This window comes from Pongo abelii, chromosome 4 (genome assembly GCF_028885655.2).
Source record: "Pongo abelii isolate AG06213 chromosome 4, NHGRI_mPonAbe1-v2.0_pri, whole genome shotgun sequence".
NCBI classification, from domain to species: domain Eukaryota; kingdom Metazoa; phylum Chordata; class Mammalia; order Primates; family Hominidae; genus Pongo; species Pongo abelii.
The window spans coordinates 170984850-171007154 of record NC_071989.2 but is presented as its reverse complement, the minus strand read 5'-3'; the positions used below and the strand labels follow the sequence as shown (position 1 = coordinate 171007154).

The 22305-nt window shown below is 36.5% G+C and overlaps 1 long non-coding RNA gene across 1 annotated transcript in view; it reads right to left on the bottom strand.

Moving 5' to 3' along the window:
* Positions 1–2394: 2394 nt before the first annotated feature.
* The window catches only part of LOC129059605 (uncharacterized), a 37570-nt gene continuing 17659 nt past the window's right edge, over positions 2395–22305 (bottom strand). Inside the window, exons 2-3 of the long non-coding RNA XR_008525607.1 lie at positions 7914–8061; positions 2395–2733 (exon numbers count right to left, since the gene is read on the bottom strand). This is a non-coding gene — a long non-coding RNA (uncharacterized LOC129059605). The remainder of the gene's footprint in view (positions 2734–7913; positions 8062–22305) is intronic.

Below are 22305 nucleotides of genomic sequence, written 5' to 3'. Positions count from 1 at the left end.
TCAGTGGTTGCCAACTTGGAGCAATTTTGCCCCTTTCCATGGGGAACTTTCTGGAATAGCTGAAAAATCTTTGGCTGTCACGATTCAGAGGGTTGGGGAGTCTTATTAAAGATGTGTAAAATGCACAGGATGGCCCCTCACAGCAAAGAATTATCCAGCCCCAAATATCAGGGCCAGTGTTAACAAACCTTGACCTAAAAGTGCTGTCTCCTTTTTCTCTTGAGTTCTTGTTCTCCAATTCCATTCATTACTCTCCCTGTAAACTCTCCCAGGTGAGTTTTAATTACGTCATTGAAAAGTACTCAGGGCCATACCTAGAGCTCTTAGAATGCATTCATACAAAAAGGGCCAGATTTGAGAATTGGTTTTCTTAAACCCAGATAGAGATAACGAATTGTTCACCTCTTAAAAAAATCTGTGAGGAAGCATGTGAAAGGAGGAGACAGTTATGGGGCCAGACCTTTATTTAGAGTCCCAAGCCATTTGAAACTGTCAATGAGGTTAAAAAAAAGTGGAAGCCTAGAAATTACATAAAAAAGGAAGCTTAGCTTCTGCCAATGATTAAGAAATTTATAGCCTCTTTGTAAGCTTGACCTTAACACTGTCAAGCAGTATAAATGTCTCCACTTCACAGATGGGGGTTTCTATTAACCAACAGTAAATCTAACATGTCTTCCTCTTAGAAAGAATATCACATATTTTTACAGGCAGTTCTCAAGGAAATTTGAATAACTTCCAACCCATCTCATTAGCCCACATGCAAAGAAATGAAGCTAAATATGAAAGCTTGAGTGTATGGCTTCACTACACTGAGAGTTGCTCAACATCTGACATCATCATGTATACATGTATGCATGCACACATACACACACTGCAATTCACAGTGAATATATATAACAGTCCAAAATGTAGAATGGGGAAAAATCATACCACAGTTGACCGTTGAACAACATGAGTTTAAGCCATGCTGGTCCACTTATACATGGATTTTTTTCAATAAACCTAGAAAAATTTTTGGAGATTGCGACAATTTAAATAAACTTGCAGACAAACTGTGTAGCCTAGAAATATTGAAAAAAATCAGAAAAAGTTAGATATGTCATGAATATATAAGACACATGTATAAGACACTAGTCTATTTTGTCATTTACTATCATTAAATATACACAAATCTATTATATAAAGTTAAAATTTATCAAAACTTATACACATACAAACCATTCATGGCACCATTCTCCATCAAGAAAAAATGTAAACAAACATAAAAGTGCAGTATTAAATCATCACTGTATAAAATTAACTGTAGTACTTACTGTACTACTAGAACAATTTCTCCTCCTGTTGCTATTGCAGTGAGCTCAGAGTTGTGAGTATACACTTAAAATGCCATATGATGCTAATCATCTCTGTGTGAGCAACCCTTCTCTCTAGTAAATTGAGCATTTCAGTAAAAGGTGATCTCTCATGGTTCTTGCATTTTTTTTATTGTGTTTAGTACACTATCATAAGCCTTGAATAACACCATGGGACTCATACAAAATGCCACTAGTGATGATGGAAGTGCTCCCAAGAAGCAGAGAAAAGTCATGACATTACACGAACAAGCTGAATTGCTTGCTATGCACCACAGATTGAGGTCTGCAGCTGTGGTTGCCCACCATCTCAGACAGATGATTTGTCTTGTAAACAGATGACATAAACTTATGGTATCAATAAACACAGTACAGTACTATAAATGTATTTTCTCTTCCTTATCGTTTTCTTAATAACAAATTATTTTCTCTGTTTACTATATTGTAAAATAAACTACATAATACTATAACATACAAGTATGTTAATCAACAGTTTATGCTATTGGTAAGGCTTCTAGTCAATAGTAGGCTGTTAGTAGTTAAGTTTTGGGGGCATCTAAAGTTACATGTGGATTTTTCACTGTGTGGAAGGAGGGGGGTTGTCACCCTTAACTCTGGAGTTGTCCAAGGATCAAGTGCACTCATCTGTAAGACTCACAGTGAGTATTACATAAATACAGTCTAAAGAACTGCACAGTTGCATACCCACTATATCATTCCAGTGATTGGCATCACGTGGACAAAGCCTCCTAATGAAAGCAGGCCTTAATTATGTTTCAAGATGAAGCATTTATCACTATTTACCAAGTAGAAGGTTGGTAAATACATTACCAGTATTTACCAAGTAGAAGGTTGGTAAATACGTTACCAGTATTTACCAAGTAGAAGGTTGGTAATACATTCTATGAAAGCTGTTTAGTTACTGGATTTACCATAGTAATTTTAGTAGCTATAGATCAAACAGTAGTATGACTATAACAATGTCTAAGGGAGCCACTGGATGAAACTTTACTTGAAGAAAATGTAGTCACTAACAGCAACTCATCTTATTGAATATTTATTGTGTGTGTCACAAGTTGAGTTCCCAGGAAGCAACAACTCTGAGATAAAGATTAGTAGGCAAGACATCAACTAGGATCAATACTTATGAAAAAAAAAAGGAGTTTTGATCAGAAGAAGAAGTTGAGCTGTGATGCAGTCTCAGTAGATGCCTCAGCTGACCCCAAGAAGCCTCTCTAGAGCTGGGATGGCCCTTTGGAGTCTTCACAAGTTAGAGCAAAGGAATGAGCCTATATATCTTGTGATCAGTCACTGATGTAGGTTGTCCTTGGAAGAAGGCATGATTTTGGGAGAGGAAGTTGGCTTCAGCTGAGGCCATCTCCTAAGAGAGACAAAAGAATTGTTAGCGCTCTTCAGCCACCAGCCAAGGGAATATGTCCATCGTTTCTTCTCGAAGATGCTCCTCAGAGAATTTACCATTATGTTCCAGGAACTGGGATGAAAAAAAAGCATGTGTGTGTGTGTGTGTGTGTGTGTGTATGCATATATGTGTGTATATATAAGCATATGTGTGTGTATATATATATTTATATTTATATAAAGCCTAACTCAATTATTAATTATGTAAATAATCATTTGGAATAAAATGTATGTAGAGGATTGAGTCGAATCAAATTAGTGCTTTCAGGGCTTGGATATATATTCTTGTTTATTAAGACAATCCCCGTGTAGTAGTTATTACTAGCACTGCCTTCACTTTCAAAAGTGTCCCAGTTTAGATAATAAAATGAAAAACTACCCTCGAAAGGGCCAGCGTTGAGGCTGGCCACTGTGAGTGCACACAAGCTGAATATCAAGTTGGGAAAGCCAAGGCCAGAGTAGGACTCAAGAAGTATAGAAACAAGCAGAACAATCTAGGGGTTCTCAAAGTCGGATCTCCAGAGAAGCAACGCCAGCACCATCCGGAAATTTGTTTAAAAATGCAAATTATTGGGCCCCACTGAAGAGCTGTTGAATCCAACAGTTTTTGGGGAAGGGGGTCAGGATTCTGTGTTTTAAGGAATCTTCAGATAATTTCAATACTTTCTCAAGTTTGAGAATCACTGGGATAATTCATAGACTGACTTGGAGAACATGTTTCTAACTAATTTGTTTGTCCTTGGCTATGCTTTTGACTGTAGTCAAGAAGGACTGGTTTCCCAACAAATGGAGGAGAAATTCCAGGGTGAAATGCAGGTTTTAAGGCTCAAAATTTTCCATAGTACTGTGACTCATCACACCTAAAAAGTCTTCACAGTTTTCTCCTTCTTGTTTTTATTAACTTGGAGAGTCAGCTGTGCCACCTCAAAATCCTATTTTCTGATGTGGGTTCTGTCAGAGGCCTGCTGTGTGATGATACTTGTTATTAATCTCAGTCTTCTATATTTTCCTTCTCTCTCTCTCTCTCTTTCCCTTCCTCTCCCCCATCTCTCCATTAATTTATTCTAAACCATATTAAAGGTGGAAGTTATATGACTTTATCCAAGATACCAAACATCTGTATGTCTCTATTTACATGTACAATGGAGGAATTAATACCTATTTTACCTAGCCCAAAGATTTTTCATGAAGATTAAATAAAATAGCATATGAAGAGTTATTTATAAACTGTGCAGTCGTGTGCAATCATAAGATGAGAATGTAATAGTATAATTATTACTAGTTTTTTTAGCTTCCAGGAAACACAGTTTTTGCTTGATTAATTTATGTGTCATTTTTATAAAGCAACCTTATTAAAATAATAGCTTCTGTGAATGTTTGGGGTCAGGGAAGAGAAAGGAGAGTGAGCATAGCATAGTGCTTCAAAAAGGCATTTCTTTTCATGTTTGATAAATATAGTTTTCCCTCTGTCTGTGAGAAGGGGAGGTAAAACTTTAACAAATATTTAACCTGAAAAGATGTCTTCTGGTTTTTGTTTCCCTGTGGAATTTAAGGAGAAAACCAGTCTGGACAGGCAAGGATAGACCAATAAAGGACTGAAAAACAATTTCATCATGTTTTTGGAATTGCATGAGTGTTAGTGAAACCATCCAAGAAAATGAAACTGATCTCTGTGGACTCTAAATCGATCTCAGTACTCACCAGCACATCCACTGAGGCTTACATAGCAGCTTCACAGCATTAACTGAGTACAAATACAACAGATTCTGGCCCAGTGATGGAATAGGTAAGGGACAGTTCATTACTCCTGGAAGCCAGAACTATAATCCCAACTTTCCCCCCATATTGAGCCATCTGTGAAGATTTTACAAATATGTCAACTAGGGCACCGTGGCTCGTGCCTACAATCCCAGCATTTTATAGGCTGATGCCAGGGAATCACTTAAGCCTAGGAATCTGAGAGCAGACTGGGCAACATAGTGAGACCCAGTCTCTACCAAAAATAAAAAGAAATAAAACAATTGTTTTTAATGTCAGCAAATTCTTTGAAACTCCTTTCTTGAACAGGGCTAGACTTACTGTTTTACTTCTAACAAAATGGGATTAATGATATGTGACTGAGACAGGGCATACAAATGTTGAGACGTCAGTGTGCTCTCTCTCTCTTTCAATACTGTCTCTGGGTGAAGTAGCTGCCATGTGGGAAGCAGGCCTGTGGAAAGGCACATGTGGCGTGGAACTGAAGCTTCTGGCCAACAACTGGTCTAACCTTGAGATGACTGCAGCCCCTGCCCAGTTTTAACAGCAACCATGAACCAGAACCATCCCTGTAAGCTGCTGGACTTCTGACTCTCCAAAACTGTTTGAGGTTTTTAAGTTTGTTGCTTTAAGCTATTAAGTTTTGTGGAAATGTGTTATATGGAAACAGAAAGCTAGCACAACATGTCTTGTCACAACGAATGATTATTTATGTTAAAGTCCGTTGTCTTCAACTGAGCCCTAGAAGATCAGAGGGGTATTACATGAAGACAATGGAGATGGGCACTTGTTTGTACCCAGTTTAAAGTTTTGTGTCTATCCAAAGTGTGGCTATTTGGCTATTTGAATCTTTAAAGCTAGCTTTTTTACTAACTGAGACCTGAAAAAAAAAAAAAAAAAAAAAAAGATTCTTCTAAGTCACGTGTCACAGCCAAAACTTGGGCTTGGGAGTTCATGGTTGCATTGCTTCAGCCAAGGTTTTAATTTTCTCTTTATATCCTATTATGTGGGGGGCATGGTGCTGGGCACTCAGGATCAGGCTGTGAACAAAACAGCTTCTCTCAGCCATTCTATGTAGGCCATGATGTCTGATTTTCTACTTACTCACTGAATTCTTAGAAATTCTAAAATTATTTGACATAGAATCTGTATCACATGCCACCCCCATTTTCTCTAACCCTACCTTCTAAGAAAATAGTCTGCAAGAGAGGAGAGAGGCCATATTTGTGTTAGCTACAGAAAATGAAAGTCAGATAATAATGGAAAATGCAAGATTGGATCCATGTAAAATGTCTTTTTACTGAATAGAGATGAAATAACTTTTACTTGCTTATTTTGTTACAAAAGCAATGTATATTCATCTTAAAAACATAAATTCAAAATAAAATGTCACATGTAATCACACTGAAAATGGTAATAATTATAAGCTTTATTCTTATTAGTCTCTCTTTCTGTATCTTCCTCTCTCACTGTGTATTTCTGTGTAGTATATGATACACACATTAACAAGAAGAGGAAGATACAGACAGATGGATAAATAGGTGAGAGTTATTAATTATACACATACACCTATTTATTTTAGATAAAATATTCTGGTGAATCTTTGTATTCATATAATGCTTTATATTTTCAATTGCTCAGTAAACAGATGAACTATTAAACCTTTAGAGACAGTGACTACATCTTATAAGTTTAAATGTTTACCACAGTAACCAACATGTAGCGTGGATCTAATACATGCTGAAAGCATTCTTTCTATTTTATATGGAGTAAAATAATTCAAAGAGAAAGAAAAAGGCTTATTTAAGTCATGCAGTTGGTTCTCAATAGGTTTGGAATTGAAATCCGCTATAATCCTAGTATGGCTTCCTCTTCTCTAAGAAGGCACATCACTCTTGTCTAAGAAGGCACCTCACCGTCCTCTGAGAAGGCAAACTGCCATCTAGGAAAATGGATTGATGAAGAGAATGACCACTCTGAAGATCAGGGTGTAGTTGCCTTTGAGCTCAGCTTTCTCTTGTAGTATTGAAAACCACCTGATTGTTTTACCCACAGACGGTCAAAGACCAAGTCCAGTCATAAGTTAAAGATGGTGGGAGAGAGACCACACCAGTGGAGTCTGCAAAATGTGTGGCTTCTGGAAACTGTGGTGGTTTTCATTACCAAGGTGTCATCTGCAGATGGTATACAGCAGAAAAACTTTGACTCTTTAATGTTGCCTTGACAAAAAAGCAATTTCAGAAATCATCTCAGTCATTCATCCACACCAGGCAGAAATTCTGTCAGAACTTGTCACTTTCATTTGAACAAGGCCCTGACATTGAGCAGCTTTATTCTAATCATGCTCACATTTGATTTGACAGTTTCAGAATATTTTGTGTGTCCATTGTACATGCTCAGATAGATAATTTATCACCAAGCATTTCTCTTTTGGCAACTCTGATAGATTCCCACCTTTTAGCCCAACTTCTGGGAAGCAAAAAAGCCTATATTAGAAATATCACAGTTTTTTAGTTCTCTGGAGACAGTGTGAGAAAACATATTACAGAAACTAACACAATTTATTATTAGGAGGGAGAAAAGTCAATGAAAAATATCATAAAAAGACGAAGAGCCCACAGAGAATTGAATCCTGGACTTTTAAATTTTCTCTTTAAATCTTATTTTCCCAAATAAATAGATTATATTAACTCAGTCGGTTTTCTTGTAGTTTACACAAACATACTAACATGTAAATTTAAAATTATATTAATAATGATCTGCAAACTGAACCTTTTAAACATATCAAGTGTATCTTAAAAAGACTAAAAGTTACAGAACATTATTGAATAATCTGTTTTAATTGGTGATGCACAAAAACGTTGCCATAATACTACCATAACTATTTTTTTATTTCTTGAACATGTATTACGGCTCAAACATTCTACTTGCGTTGTGTACATTATTTCATATAATACTTTCATCCACTATGTGAGGCATTATTATCTCCATTTTGCAGCAGAGGAGAATGAACCTCAGAGCAGTCAAGCTTCTCATTTAAAGTTATTGTAAAGAAAGTTCATCTCAGAAAGATGGCCAACTATGAATTTTCAATGTAGATAATTAGGTAACTCTACAGCTATTTTTGGAGGTGGAGAGGCACAGATGTGTGTCTCCTTATGGCCTGGAAGACTGACCAGGACAAATGATACAACTGGACTTTAACCAGAAGCCTTCTCACAAGTTCCAACCAGCAACACACTTCAACAGATAAGGAAAGCTACAAATGGGCAGTGCCTCAAGTATGGCAACACCCACTTTGCACAGGTTGTTGAAATTAGGGTCCTCTGGCTTTTACATATATCTCTGGAATCTCTGGAGAGATTAAGTTATTCAGTCATATACCTGTCTAAAAAAATATGAGGAAGAGGTCATTTGTTCTCACAAAATATCCATGTCCTGCTCTCTGTTCATATTCTCCTTTGCCATTGATTAGCATTGTGTAATGTGTTCTGGTCGATGACTCTGCGAAGTGGTTTGTTTCACTTCCAGGCTAAGGCAGTCAGAGAAAAAAGACATTAGTGAACAAATAGACAAAATTCTAATAAGACCTGTAGTTTAGTTACTCATTTTTTACCAGTGTAATTTATTGGTTTTAATAATTGTACTATAGGAGATGTTACCATTAAGGGAAGCTGTACAGAACCCTCTGTGCTATTTTTATAGGGAACCCTCTGTACTATTTTTATAACTTGTTGTAAGTCTGAAATTGGTTCAAAATGAAAAAGTTAAAAACAAGTAGTGTGTTTTCTCTATCTTTTTCTTCTCCTGTTTCTAAGCTCCTGAAATTACAAGATGGAGAAAAATCCCACTGCCCATGTGAGAATTTAAGCGAAGAATAAATAGCACTTTTATGATGCTAAGTCTCTGAGATTTGGGAGTTTGCTGTGGCAACAAATGATAATTAGATATTAGAGATGATACTGTTGGTTCCTTACCCCAGTGCCCTTCCTAAAAGGACCACAATTGTGTTCAGGTTCCCATTCCCAATGTCTATGTGACTGATGGGTTCCGTCATGTATATGTGATCCAATCCTTAAGCATGAGGAAAGACTCATGCAGAACTTCTGGGAATAAAGTTGCTGTCTTCTCTTCCTTTTCCTCTTTCTCTGGGAATAAAGGTGGTTCTTAACTGATGGCAATTTTGACCCGTCTTCCCACCAAAGGCCGTTTATCACTGTCTAGAGACATTTTGGATTTCATAATCAGGAGATAATTTGGAAAGGGGCTAATGTATTCTACTGAATAGACATCAGGGATGCTGCTACATATACTACCATGTACAGGACAGGTCCCACGACAAAGAATTATGCAGAATATTGATAATTCTCAGGTTGAGAAACCTTGCTTTTAATGTTGATGTATCAGGATGTGAAATACAGATCTGCTTCCTATGACAAACAGTTCAAGAATAAAACCAAGATTAAGAATGGCAGAGAGATATGATAGAGGTCTTTGTTCTTGAAGGCAAAACCAAGTAGTTGAATGAACCAGGCTAGAAATCTGTTCTACCTTAAGCTATCCTGATGTTTGCAGTAATCAATTTCCTTATTGTTTAAACCTGTGTTTAAACAATAGAGTTTTTCATATTTGCAGCAGAATGTGTCTTAATAAAATAATATAATCAGGTAAATCAGTGTTTATTTAACTAAATATTTGTGTCTCATGACTTTTATCACAGACCTCAATTTATAACTCTTATAGTTGGTGATATAATCACAAAACTAGTACATAGAAAGGCTGAAACCCAATGTTTACTTACTCTATAGCCTTCACAAATAACCATCACACTTAATTTTATTTCAAATTTAAAATGCAGCATGCCTGATAGTATTAGAATAATAGCAGTAATTAGCATTGATGGTATTGGCAGCAGCAACATCAGTATTTACTCTTTCAGATGCGCCAAGCACGACCCAAAAATTCTATTTTTAAATTCTAAGCTTTAATCTTTTGAGGAAATGTAACTTTTAACAAGTGGGAAATTGCTTCTTAATTGTTCATGGTATAGAAACATTCTCAGTGGACCTACTTGGTTCTCTAAAAAAGATCACCACCAGATTTGGCTGGCACTAATATTCTTGGAGTTCATATAAACAATGCAGTTATAGCATTGTACCTCTTTTTTGATTTCTGGAACTTGCTGGTTTGGATAAGACGCATCTTTCTTGTTTGTGAAATGAGGGAGTTAGATAATGTGTACAGTTCCCTTCAGAACTGGGTTATGTAAGAATAATATTATATTGACCCATAAGTAATGATTGCTTTTCCTCTGTGTGTTCATGAGTATAAATGAGAGCTAGACTGATGGGCACAATCCCTTCCATATTAGGGGTTTACAACTGCAAACTTAGACAGTGGCAGTCGGTCAAGATTTCATATGCGAGTTTGCAAAAATAATGACACAGAGTAATAATACATAGTCTGCCATGTTAGAATGGACCCAAGGAAGCTGAAGTTCTATGAAGACTTTGATGATTTCCTGAGTCATACTGAAGTGAAAAACAAAAGCATCGATAAAATCAGTTTCTTGGCTGGGCGTGGTGACTCATGCCTGTAATCTCAGCACTTTGGGAGGCCGAGGTTGGTGGATCATTGAGGTCAGGAGTTCGAGACTAGTCTGGCTAACATGGTGAAACTTCGTCTCTACTAAAAATACAACAATTAGCTTGGTGTGGTGGCATGAGCCTGTAATCCCAGATACTTGAGAGGCTGATGCACAAGAATCATTTGAACCTGGGGTCGGAGTCTGCAGTGGCCTGAGACTGCACCACTGCACTCCAGCCTGGGCAACAGAGCAAGCCTCTGTCTCAAAAAAAAAAAAAAAGAAAGGTTTCTTGACTAAGAATTATATCTTATATCTTGCTTCATAGTCCTACGTTCAGCAACATGTGACTTCTCTGAATTTATGGGGCCTGGGAGTAAGGACTCAGGAAGAGATAGGAAGGGAATCCTGAACATTCACAGCCTGAGGTAACACATATGTGAATGCAATTTTCTGTGGTCTATTTATTCTTATTTTTAGGCCTTTTGACTTTAGGATTAACCCTTACCTATTGAGCAGAGTGTCATGAAACAAACCCTGTAGATTGTGCTCTGCCAAATATATAGAATTCCTTGTGGAATGAAGAGTCTTAGGCCATTTTTTATGTCGATTGTTGACAGCCTTTAAGCCCCACCATTCTGCTTCCTTTCTGTGCAATGCCTGAGAAAGCTCATAAGAAAGGCTGGGTATTTTCTTCTTTGATACCATCAGAATGTTAAAGCCATGGAATCCCTAGACTGTGCATTGGAAAACACAATGCAACCTAAGCAACTAACCACCATTAAAACCAAGCATTTCCCTACTCTTTCAAGCCTTTTCTGGACCAGCTGGAGAGCTAACCCCTCCTCCCTCCTAGAATGTCTTATTATGTAGGTAATGGCCATTTTCATGCCCTCTTGGTGTATGTGTAGGTAGAATTATCAGTCTCAACATCCAAATCAAATTTTAGGTGAGGGATTCATCCCATCTCTATGGGGTAAACAAAACATCATCTATGTTTTCTTTTATAAAATAGGGGTAATAACTTCATCTTTGAAAGTTTGTTAAGAAGGTAAACAGTAATTTAGAAGAAGCTAATGCATTTGCTGAAAGTTACATTTCTTACTGCAAAGGGACATAGGCATATTCAAGATCCCTGGGCTTCTAGATGGTACTCCCCTAAAAATAAATTATAAGTAAATTTAAAAAGGACATTGAATATTTAGAAAAAGATTGGCTGGAGGAAATGAACAGCACATAGTAGGAGTCAACAATTGGAGACTATTTTTATTTCATTTAAGACCATAGAACAGAAGAATAGTAAGAATAATAGGCAAGTTTCCAAATTATGTCTGCATATTGGCCTTTGATGAAGTCTTTAACATAAAATTAATTTTCCAACTCCAGTGGTTGATTTTTACTTTCCATTACATGTAAAATATATATGTAATATCGTGTTTTTCCATTAATTTTGTTATGAGTCTACACAAAACTCTCTTCCTAAGAAAAGCACTAGAATGAACCAAAGGAAAAACAGCAAAACCTGATTCCACACAGCTGGAAAGCTCAAACCTCTTTCTTAACACCCTGGGGAAAATTATTATAAGCAACTAATTATACAACGACTTTTCACAATTATCTTTTTGGAAATATTGTATTAATGGTGCAAAATATGTTATAGTTAAATAAGTGAGGAAATTTACAACAATCTACTTGAAAAGTGGGCAGTATGTACTGCAATTCTACAATGAACCGTTTGGAAATCTTTAAAATTTCACCCAATGGATCACACTGTTACTGCATAATTTATGATGCTAAGTAATGTCATGCTTAGTAGCTCTAAAAAGCTGGGAAAATCGCCAAATAAGCAGGGAAACTATTATAAGAAATGCAATGTTCTTAGGCTTATTTATCTAATTCAATCAATATACTCTGGTTTATTTGTAACAAAGATAAACAAAATGATTGAATACATGGTTAAACTAAAAGGCAAGAACATTGACTGTGATCCAATCAATCAAAATGTAGATACTATGTTTTCTCCAACTCCTATCTGAAATTACTTTTCTCAACAGAATTACATTTAATCAACCAATTTGAGGAATTTTACTCTCTAGTGTGGCATTACTTGTGATGAAATGAATGCAATTGTCTTCTAAAAACATAACCTTTGGTACTATACTTCTAAAAACAAAGCGTAGTCCTCTAAAGTAGATGTTTTCATGCAGGTGGTATACAAAATTTTAAAGTAACCATGGCAGGACTAGATTGCAAATCTTAGACAGACAGAGCAGTGTGTGGAGGCTCTCTCCATGAATTATTATTCCAGAACAACTATAGGAATAAATCAAGAAACCTGAGAGGACCCACAGACCCCTTTAAGAAAGCAGATTGATCCTGCAGGACCCAGGAGACACCCCAAATACTGTGAGTGTCCAAACTGTGGAAGTGGGAAACATCCACCACTGAACGTCCGCCACTCTCACTGAGGAAACTGAAGGCCTAGATTATGGGAGAAGATTTTGAACTTACCTAGAGCTGAGTCAATTTAAAGAGCAAAGCAAAATGCAGGGGTAGAGGAAGCAGCGGGAAAAGCCCTAGGATCTTGTAGGGTCCCCTATCAAGCTGTTTTTGCCCGGCCATACAGGAGTTCTTTAGGAGGGTGGCCAGTGGTGCTGGGAAACGGCCACAGGGAGAGGGAAATCTCCAGCTGAACTTCATAGCGATTTGAACTGATTGAGAAGTCTCCTGGTCAGAACTCAGGGAAAGACATGAATCCGGTGTGCAGACCTCACAGGTGGGGAAAGAAGGAAAGCCATATATGCTTTTGCTACTGGTAGGCAGGTAGTCTGGGGTAAGTTCTTAGCCCTGCTTGCCCACTGCCTGGAAACAGACTCGGTGCTGTTGCAGGGGACATGGTGGGAGTAAGGCTGGCGCCTTGGATTGAGTGGGAACTGGATGAGGCCTGTGACTACTGACTTTCCCCCACTTCCCTGAAAACCTAAATGACACAGCAGAAACAGTCATAATCCTCCTAGGTACTCAATTCCATTGACCTGAGAATCTCATCCCTATCCCCCACAGCAGCTGCAGCAAAACCCATCCAAGGAGTCAGCTCAGACATGCCTAGCCCTGCCACCACCCAATGGTTCTTTCCTACCCACCCTGGTAACTGAAGACAAAGGGCATATACTCTTCGGAGTTCTAGGGCTCTGCCCACCACCTGTTCCTCCACATACTACTGATGCTCTCTGGAAAGCACCACCTCCTGGTAGGAGGCCAACCAGCACAGAAATAGCGCATTAAACCACCAAATCTAAGAGCCCTCACAGAGTCCATTTCACCCACCTGCCACCTTCACCAGAAAAGGTGCTGATATCCATGGCTGAGAGAACCAGAGAGAGTTCACATTACAGGACTCTGGGCAGACAACCCCCAGTACAACCCCAGAGCCTGGTAGACTTGCTGAATGGCTAGATCCAGAAGAGAGATAACAATCATTAGAGCTCGGCTCTCAGGAAGCCACATCCATAGGAAAAGGGGTAGAGTACTACATTAAGGCAACACCCTGTGGGACAGAAGAATCTGAACAACAGCCTTCAGCCCTAGACCTTCCCTCTGACAGAACTTACCCAAATGAGAAGGAACGAGAAAACCAGCTCTGGTAATATGACAAAACAGGGTTCTTTAACGTCCCGAATAAATCACACTAGCTCACAAGCAATAGACCCAAACCAAGAAGAAACCCCTGATTTACTTGAAAAAAAATTCAAGAAGTTAGTTATTAAGCTAATCAGGGAGGCACCAGAGAAAGGCAAAGCCCAGTGTAAGGAAATCCAAAATATGATACAAGAAGTGAGGGGACAAATATTCAAAGAAATAGATAGCATAAATAAAAAACAATCAAAACTTCAGGAAACATTGGACACACTAATAGAAATGCAAATTGCTCTGGAAAGTCTCAGCAATAGAATTAAACAAGTAGAAGAAAGAAATTCAGAGCTTGAAGACAAGGTCTTCGAATTAACCCAATGTAACAAAGACAAAGAAAAAAGAATAAAGAAATATGAACAAAGCCTCCAAGATGTCAGGATTATGTTAAATGACAAAACCTAAGAATAATTGGTGTACCTAAGGAAGAAAAGAAATATAAAAGTCTGGAAAACATATTTGTGGGAATAATTGAGGAAAACTTCTCTGGCCTTGCTAGAGACCCAGACCTCCAAATAGAAGAAGCACAAAGAACACCTGGGAAATTCATCGCAAAAAACTATCACCTAGGCACATTGTCATCAGGTTATCTACAGTTAAGAGGAAGGAAAGAATCTTAAGAGCTGTGAAAAAAGCACCAGGTAACCTGTAAAGGAAAACCTATCAGATTAACAGAAGATTTCTCAGCAGAAACCCTTCAGGCTAGAAGGGATTGGGGCCCTATCTTCAGCCACCTCAAGGAAAACAATTATTAGCCAAGAATTTTGCATCCAGTGAAACTAAGCTTCATACATGAACGAAAGATAGTTTTCTTCAGACAAACAAATGCTGAAAGAATTCACCATTACGAAGTCACCACTACAAGAACTGCTAACAGGAGCTCTAAATATTGAAACAAATCCTGGAAACACATCAAAACAGAACCTCTTTAAAGCATGAATTTCATAGGACCTATAAAACAAAAATACAATTAAAAAAAAACTAAAACAAAGAACAAAAAGCCAAGGTATACAGGCAACAAATAGCATGATTAATGGAATGGTACCTCACATCTCAACATTAACAATGAATGTAAATGGCCTAAATGCTCCACTTAAAAGATACAGAATTGCTGAATGAATATGAATTTACCAACCAACTATCTGCTGCCTTCAAGAGACTCACCTAACACATAGGGACTCACAAAAACTTAAGGTAAAGGGGTGGAAAAAGAAATTTAATGTAAATGGACACCAAAAACGAGCAGGAGTAGCTATTCTTATATTAGACAAAATGAACTTTAAAGCAACAGCAATTAAAAAAAAAGACAAAGAGGGACATTATATAATAATAAAAGGCCTTTGTCCAACAGGAAACGATCACAATCCTAAACATATGCTCCTAACACTGGAGTTCCCAAATTTATAAAACAATCACTAATATACCTAAAAAATGAGATAGAGCATGACACAATAATAGTGGGGGACTTCAGTACTCCACTGACAGCACTAGACAGCTTATCAAGACAGAAAGTTAGCCAAAAAAACAGTGGATTTAAACTATACCCCGGAACAAATGGACTTAACAGATACACACAGAACATTCCATCAAACAACTGCAGAATATACATTCTATTCAACAGCACATGGAACTTTCTTCAAGATAGATTATATGTTAGGCTGCAAAATGACCCTCATAAATTTAAGAAAATTGAAATTATATTAAGCACTCTCTCAGACCACAGTGGAATAAAACTGGAAATCAACTCCAAAAGGAATCTTCAAAGCCATGCAAATAGATGAAAATCAAATAACCTGCTCCTGAAGGAGCATTGGGTTAAAAATGAAATCAAGATGCAAATTACAAAAATTTTTGAACTGAACAACAACAGTGCCACAGCCTATCAAAACCTCTGGGACAGAGCAAAGTTGGTGATAAGAGGAATATTAATAGCCCTAAACACCTACATCAAAAAGTCTGACACAGCACAGACAATCTAAGGACCCACCTGAGGGAACTAGAGCGACAAGAACAAACCAAAACCAAACCCAGCAGAAGAAAGGAAATAACCAAGATCAGAACAGAACTAAATGAAATTAAAACAAAAGAAACTCACAAAAAAGAAATGAAACAAAAAGCTGATTCTTTGAAAATATAAATAAAATTGATGGACTATTAGCAAGAAAAGAAGAGAAAAATTCCAAATAAGCTCAATAAGAAATGAACTGAGAGATATTACAACTGACACCATAGAAATACAAAAGATAATTCAGGGCTGCTATGAACACCTTTACGTGCATGAACCAGAAAATCTAGAAGAAATGGATAAATTCCCGGAGAAATACAACCCTGCTAGCTTAAGTCAGGAAGAATTAGATACCTTGAACAGTCTAATAATAACCAACGAGATTAAAATGGTAATTAAAAAATTACCAACAACAAAAAAGTCCAGGACCAGACGGATTCACAGCAGATTTTTAGCAGACATTCAAAGAAGAATTGGTACCAATCCTATTGACATTATTCCACACTATAGAGAAAGCAGGAACCCTCCCTAAGTCGTTCTATGAAGCCAGTATCATCCTAATACCAAAACCAGGAAAGGACAAAACCAAAAAAGAAAACTACAGGCCAATATCCCTGATGAACATAGATGCTAAAATCCTAAACAAAATACTAGCTAACTGAATCCAACAACATATCAAAAAGATAATCCACCATGATCAAGTGGGTTTCATACCAAGGATGCAGGGGTGGTTTAATATACGTGTCAATGAATGTGATACACCACATACACAGAATTAAAAACAAAAATCGCATGATCATCTCAATAGATGCAGAGAAAGCATTTGATGAAATCCAGCATTCTTTATGATTAAAATGATCAGAAAAATTGGCATAAAGGGATATACCTCAAGAAAATAAAAGCCATCTATAAGAAACTCACAGCAAACATGATACTGAAAAGGGGAAAAGTTGAAAGCATTCTCTCTGAGAACTGGAACAAGAAAAGAAGTCCCACTCTCACCACTCCTATTCAACATAGTACTGGAAGTCCTAGCCAGAACAATCAGAGAAGGGAAAGAAAGGGCAACCAAATCAGTAAACGGTAAGTCAAATTGTCACTGTTTGCTGATAATATAATTGTTTACCTAGAAAACCCTAAAGACTCCTCCAGAAAGCTCATATAACTGATAAAAGAATTCAGCAAGGTCTCTGGATAAAAAATTGATGTACACAATGTAGCACTTCCTTACACCAACAGCGACCAAGCTGAGAATCAAATCAAGAACCCAACCCTTTTTACAATAGCTGAAAAAAAAAAAAACTTAGGAATATACCTAACCAAGGATGTAAAAGACCTCTACAAGGAAAACTACAAAACACTACTGAAAGTAATAATAAAAGACACAAACAGATGGAAACACATCCCATGCCCATAGATGGGTAGAATCAATGTTTTGAAAATGACCACACTGCAATCTAAAAATTCAATGCAATTTTCATAAAAAATACTACCATCACTCTTCACAGAATTAGAAAAAACAATCATCAAATTTATACGGAACCAAAAAAGAGCCCACATAGCCAAAGCAAGACTAAGTAAAAAATAAACAAACAAACAAACAAAAACAAAAACAAAAAACAAATCTGGAGGCATCACATTACCTGATTTCAAAATACACTATAAGGCCATAGTCACCAAAACAGCATGGTATTGGTATAAAAATAGGCACATAGACCAATGGAACAGAATAGAGAACTCAGAAATAAAGTCAAATACTTACAGATAACTGATCTTTGACAAAGCAAACAAAAGATAAAGTGGGGAAAGGACACCCTGTGCAACAAATAGTGCTGGGATAATTGGCAAGCCACATGTAGGAGAATGAAACTGGATCCTCGGCTCTTGCCTTATACAAAAATCAACTCAAGATGGATTAAGGACTTAAATCTAAGACCTGAAACTTTAACATTATAGAAGACGACATTGGAAAAACCCTTCAAGACATTGGCTTAGGCAAGAAGAACCCAAAACAAATGCAAGAAAAACAAAGATAAATTGCTGGGACTTAATTAAACTAAAGAGGGTTTGTATGTTAAAAGTAACAATCAGCATAGTAAACAGACAACCCACAGAGTGGGAGAAAAACCTCACAATCTATACATCTGACGAAGGACTGATATCCAGAATCTAAAATGAACTCAAACAAATCAACAAGAATAAAGCAAACTGTCCTATCAAAAAGTGGGCTAAGGACATTTATAGACAATTCTCAAAGGAAGATATACAAATGGCCACCAACCATATACATAAAAGGCTCATCGTTCCTAATGATCAGCGAAATTCAAATCAAAACCACAATGTGATAATACCTTACTGCTGCAAGAACGGCCATAAGCAAAAAATCAAAAAATAGTAGATGTTGGTGTGGACGCAGTGAACAGGGAACACTTCTACACTGCTGGTGGGAAGGTAAGCTAGTACAACCACTATGGAAAACAGTGTGGAGATTCCTTAAAACACTAAAGTAGAACTATCACTTGATCTAGCAATCCCACTACTGGGTATCTACCCAGAGGAAAAGAAGTCATTCTACGAAAAAGATACTTGCACAGGCATGTTTAGAGCAGCACAATTTGCAATTGCAAAAATATGGAACCAGCCAAAATGCCCATCAATCAACTAGTGGATAAAGAAACTGTGGTATATATATTTGTATGTGTGTGTGTGTGTATATATATATGTGTGTGTGTGTGTGTCTATATATGTGTGTGTATATATATGTGTGTATATATATGTGTATATATATACACACACACACATATATATATACACACACACATATATATATGATGGAATACTACCCAGCCATAAAAGTGAATGAATTGATGATAATCAAAGCGACATGGATGAGATTGGAGACTATTCTACTAAGTGAAGTATCTCAGGAATGAAAAACCAAGCATAGTATGTTTTCACTCATAAATGGGAGCTAAGTTATGAGGCTGCAAAGGTATACAAATTACACAATGGACTTTGGGGACTCACGAGGAAAGGGCAGGAAGGGGGTGAGGGATAAAACATTACAAATAGAGTACAGTATATACTGCTCAGGTGATGGGTACACCAAAATCTCACAAATCACCCCTAAAGAACTTATTCATGTAACCAAACACCACCTGTTCCCCAATAAACTATGGAAATTAAAAAAAAAATTTTAAAGCCAATAAATCTGAAGGAAAAAGTAGAGAAATTAAAATCAGCTGGATATTTTAACATTTTTTCTATTATCAGTAGATAGTACCAAAAAAAAAAACACCCTGAATTCAGTAGGCTACAGAAGTGAACAATACTATTAACCAATTTGCTCTAAGTGACATGTACAGAACACTATACTCAACAGTAGAATGTGCATTTTTATAACTGCACATGGAATATTGACCAATATAGATCACACCTTGGGTTATAAAATAAATTTCTGTACAACTCTAAAGAATAAAATCTTACAGAATATGTAATCTGACCACAAAGGAGTTAAACTAAAAGTAAAAAACGTCTAGAAAAAAATAATCTGGCCATATTTCCCTGTTTCAATTTCACTTAAGTCGTTTTAGAAAAATAAGTAAATAAGTAAATAAGCCAAACACCCATGAGAAGGACTAAAATCTTGAAAAGTGACAACTAATATTTAATGGATATAAAGCAACTGGAACTATCATATATTTTTGATGGAACTGTAAAATATTGCACTGTATTTAGAAAAAGTTCTGGTGGTTTCTTATAAATTAAACCTATATCTACCCTATGATGCAGCAATTCCATTATTAGTTTTTTACCCAAGATACATGAAACCATATGCTTAAAGGGATTTGAAGCTGGTGTTGTGCACCTGTAGTCTTAGCTACTCATGAGGATGAGGCAAGAAGATCCCTTGAAACCAGAAGTTTGAGTTCAGCCTGGTAAACATAGCGAGCCCTCATCTCTTAAAAAATTGGAAAAATAATATTCCCAGTGGCTTTATTTATAATAGTCTTAAAATAGATAAAAATTCATTTTCCATGAAAGAAGCAGGGTTAAAATAAAACTCTGATATATTTATATGATAGTATATGACTCAGAGATATAAAAGAACAACTACTCATAATGTGCAGTAATGTGGAAAAAGTCTCAAAAACATCATCCTGTGTGAAAGAAGCCATAAACCAAAGAATACATATGGTTTGTTTCCATTTGTATAATATCTAGAACAGGTAAAACCCACCTATAGTGAAAAAAAATAAAAAACAACAATGATTGCCTTTTGGGAGTTGACAGTAGGAATCTCCTGGGAAGGGGTAGAAGAAAATTCTCTGGGGATAATGGTAACGTTGTATCTTGAAATTAGTTTGCATTACACAGGTGTATGCATTTGTCAACAGTCAGATAATGGTACATTTGGGATTTGTGCATTTCAGTCTATAGACATTTTACTCTTAAAAATGAAAATGAATTAAAAGAATGATGGATAGGTTAATAGATATGTGATAAAACAAATACAGCAAAATTAAAAATGTACCTAACATATGACTGTATTGGTCCATTTTCATACCACTATGAGGAAATACCTGAGACTGGATAATTTATAAAGAAAAGAGATCTAATGGACTCACAGATCCACATGGCTGGGGATGTCTCACAATCATGGCAGAAGGCAAAGAAGGAGCAAAGGCACATCTGACATGGCAGCATGCAAGGGAGTGTGTGCAGGGGAATTGCCCTTTATGAAATCATCAGATCACATGAGACTTGTTCACTTTCATGACAACAGCAAGGGAAAAACCAGCCCCATGATTTAATTACCTCCCACTGGGTCCCTCCTATGACATATGGGGATTATGGAAGCTAAAATTAAAGATGTAATCTGGGTGTGGACACAGTCAAATTATATCAATTATATATTAATGAAGAAAATGACAGAAATGGTTTTTAACATGGAATTAAGTAGAGTTATTACTAAAAATTCTGTCTTTTGTGATTTTAGTATCATTTTTCAAATTAAAATTAAAGCCCAGTAATTTATAGTTATATTCTTTATTGAAAGCATAGGCCTGTGTTTGAAATGAGGATTTTTAACCACTAACTTCATTTTATTTGGATATATTTTTAAGAGATGGGAATCTCACTATGTTGTTCAAAAAGGAATCAAACTCCTGGGCTCAAGTGATCCTCCTGCCTCAGCCTCCTGAGTATCTTAGATTAAAGGCATGCTGCACATCTCCTGGCTTGAAAGATTAGCTTTAAACCAGCAATAAATAAATAAATGAATAAATAAATAAATAAATTAGAAGAAAATTCTGATATTTCTAAAGATTTTGATGAGATTCACCCTCATAAAGAAAAGTTGAGAACAAAGGATACTGTAATAGCATTACATCAATCATGGCAACATAATTTGTCTTTGTTTTAATAGCACCAGTTTGAAAAAAAAGAAAGTAAAAGGCTACATTATATTTAAATGCTTATTTAAAACTGAAAATGAGCCTACATTTTCGTGTATCTTGTACATGAGAACATACCATTCATCAATTGTACAAGCTCATTTAACTTCCGATTCTGGCACAGTTCTAGCTGAACATCTTGAAATTCTGAATAACACAAATTAAAATTATACTGTGGACAAACTTAGGCTTACAAAAGAAAGGAAATCCACAGGTGCTACAAACAAAGATTAAATAACAACCAAGCAGCAGGAGGGGAGTGCAAAAAAATCCACCATTTTAATCTAGCGGTTAAGGTTTTAACAATGACCCAAGAGTGAGAGACAAATGTTACTGTATATAGGAATTAAGCTTCCTGCTTAAAGCCATGTCACACAATGAGTTATTTTATTGGCTGCTTGGAAATCTATATGTAAATTGTGTTAGTCCCTGCATGATCTCAGGCATCTTATCTTTCTCATCTAATTCTTGCTTTGCTTATTCACAAAATGGAAATTATAGCTACCAACTCTTGGATAGTTTTTTACCAAAAGAAAAATCTATTATATTGGAGAATGGAAATACACCAGGTTTTTTTCTTTATTATACTTTAAGTTCTAGGGTACATGTGCACAACGTGCAGGTTTGTTACATATGTATACATGTTCCATGTTGGTGTGCTGCACCCGTTAACTCGTCATTTACATTAGGTATATTTCCTAATGCTATCCCTCCCTGCTCCTCCCAACCCACAACAGGCCCCAGTGTGTGATGTTCCCCACCCTGTGTCCAAGTGTTCTCATTGTTCAATTCCCACCTATGAGTGAGAATGTGCGGGAAATACACCAGGTTTAATGCGAAGATACAGAATGACAAATCAGTAAATTTGAGAGATATATATATATATATATACACACACATACATATACATATGTTTACATTCACATAATTACTTTAATATATATTCAAATATATATTTTAAATGTGTATGTGTGTATATATTTTAGCATATACATTGTATTTAAGCTTATACTTTATATATAAATATTATAGCCATACTTT